Below are 2774 nucleotides of genomic sequence, written 5' to 3' on the forward strand. Positions count from 1 at the left end.
GCTCTGAATATTACTCAGAGTGGCATGACGTAGCTTAACCCAGTGGTAAGAAGTCACTGAAATAACTGCACTGGTTACAAGAAAGATTTCACAGGGATTGAAAGAAAAAACTGTCTTGAAGCTTCTTGTTGATTTTATACGAAAGGGCATATTTGGATACATCCTTGCTGTATGTAAATGCCTGAATGAAAATTCGATGCGGTAACCTGTTACACCAAATAAATGCCGCAAGTAACATTTCTGTGAAGCTACGAGGGATTATAAACCACTTTATAATATGCACAGAGCACGGCCGATGCTTCTTCATCACCAGCCCATTGACTCCAACATACGTTATCCTCTCTCTCTCAGCACTTAGCCACGACTTTGTAATTCACTGGCCCCTTCTTTGCCGATCAAACTGCTCGCTCGCCAATTCGTGTCCAGGCTCATCCGACGAGCGCTGTTGTCGGCCTGCAGAGCGCGACGCGGCATCCCCATGGCCGTGTGCCGTTCATCTCCCCGAGGTGCCCCCCGTGCATTGATGTTGCACCCCCATCGTGCTTCTTCTCAGACTGCTGTGTATCTCGCTTGGTGAAGGAATTAAAAAAGAGGGGCAGAGGGGGGTAGGTATAGCATCTTGGAGCACGTCGCAAATTCACCTATGCATGATTTGATAAAGAAAACGAGTATTTTTTTCTGCTTTGTCGGTGCATGGCGACGTATCGATTCCCTCGATTAAAATTGATTCTCTCGCTCACGAAACATGCAGAGGATGTGCATGTGTAAGAATATGGCGATTTAAATGTATACAGATGTTTATTATTATTTTCATCGGCCGTGATCAATCCACAGCTGGATGAAGGCCTCCTCCAGCCAGCCACCACCACCACCTCTCAAGATCGAATAATCCACCCAGGCCATGTGCATGATGGGCAGGCCACGCGTGTGGTGGGGTAAAGGGTGAGCACTCCCACCTCTTCAAATACATCTGGACAGTGTGGAAGAGTAGGCCAAATTTGCCCTCTAGAGCTCCCTTCAGTGGAGGAGGCATTTCGGCCAGCAGTGTTGTGAGCAAGAAATTGCAGGGCTGCACCTTTACCTTTACTCCTTCTGCCGTATATCAGTTTGAGTAGAGTAATACGATTTTTATATAAAGCAACAGGTTGCAGTTTGTGTGTGAATACATTGTCTTAATTCAATCACACCTCTGTCCAAGTTCAGGCACACAGAAATCTGCACTAGAACAAATAACTACATTTTTTTTGCATTCAAAGTAAGACATCTCCCTTTTAAAAGTAACCCCTTTATAAAAAACACACATTTCTTTGCAAGTCGCTACTTTGCACGCACAGATCACAAACCAACAACACGCTGCTTTTGCTCTGGGAGTGTCTCTCCGCAGTGCAGTACCGGCTCTTGTCCTTTTTTCAACTTTAGATGTCACTGCGCGCACACACAAAACGCACACAACACAACTTTGACAGCGGAATGCGGGGAAGCGGCGAGCCACCGCCATCAGATAGGGCGACGGGGGGAGGTATGGCAGGAATGGTAAATAGTAAGAAAGGGAAGCTGGCTAACAACACAAAGGTGTCAGATTTGCCACCAGGCCATCTGCCTCTTCCACATACGGCCCCTTCCCCTCACTTTCCCTGCTGCTAGACATTGTTATATTACCCCCCCACCCCCAACTCCCCCGGCATTGAATTCTGAGGGCCCCCCATTGCTTCCGCAATGTGAATGCATTCTGTGTTGTTCTTGCTGTAGGGGGGATGGCGGGGTGCATTAAATGCCAGGGAGGGAGTAGCATTGATGGTGCTGGACATGCACCACCCTGAATAGGCCACATGTGTGTCTACAAAGGTTAAAGGTGCAGCACTGCGTTGCTTTGCTGATGCCACTGTTGTTAGAAGGGCATCTCCCACTAGACAGAGCTCAGAGAGCCCCTCCAGAGGGTATTTCGGCCTACTCTTTCACGCTGGCCAGACCACGTGTGACGTTCCCATTTGTACGGCCACTCAGTGGGGAAGCTCAACCATGGTTGCCTTATGGATAGACTCGCACCTGCCATAGGAATGCAGAATTTCCACCGCTGCCTCAGGGTATACACGCGAGCATCAATGCCTTATTGCTCAATTGAGCAGGAAATCACTTTGACTATTTATACTCCTCTGCTGGGTGCACAGATGCAGTGGGGGGGGGGGGGGTTAAAAAAAGACGTGGCCATTGTATCAGCTGCCGCGCCTGGAGATCAAAACCACCGATCACGTGATTACAAGTCCAATGCCTTACCCATCCCACCACGGCCAGCTTCCCATGCCCGCTTTGTATTCGCAGACATTTAAATACGTGTCGTTGGCCTCATGTGTGGGCTGGGTGGGGGGGGGTCACCTCTTGCAACAGCTGCAGCTGTCCAGCACAAACACATAGGCAATAACAAGCAAATTACGCTCACACTTTCCCGGCAGACGGCAGGGCTTTATAGAGATTTGCAGCCCTTATTGAACGGAAAAAAAAATCTGTTTTTTTAAAAAGACCGCGACTCTCCCGCTTGCCGTGGATGGAAGCGTTCGCATTCGGTGCGAAGATCGCTTTGCCGTGAGAATGTTACGCAAGGCACTACTGTGGTGACGACAGAAGACGCGATGGGGTAGAACAGTGGCACAGTAGGGTAGCACACTGCACCATGAACCCAGCGAACCGAGTGTGATTCCTGGCCTTGGGTAACAGCAGTGTCGAGCCTGCGTCAGCCCCGACACCCCTTAACAGCACTTCTCCTTTTTCTTTCATAC

The 2774-nt window shown here is 49.3% G+C and overlaps 1 long non-coding RNA gene across 1 annotated transcript; it reads right to left on the reverse strand.

Annotated features, from left to right (window-relative positions):
• Nucleotides 1–779: 779 nt before the first annotated feature.
• Nucleotides 780–2545, reverse strand: LOC144732223 (uncharacterized). The gene is made up of 2 exons (XR_013588165.1): nucleotides 2275–2545; nucleotides 780–1425 (listed from the first exon to the last, which is right to left on the reverse strand). It is a non-coding gene; the product is annotated as an uncharacterized LOC144732223 (long non-coding RNA).
• Nucleotides 2546–2774: the final 229 nt, after the last annotated feature.

The sequence above is a fragment of the Lampetra planeri genome, chromosome 42 (assembly GCF_965212315.1).
Source record: "Lampetra planeri chromosome 42, kcLamPlan1.2.h2, whole genome shotgun sequence".
NCBI lineage: Eukaryota > Metazoa > Chordata > Hyperoartia > Petromyzontiformes > Petromyzontidae > Lampetra > Lampetra planeri.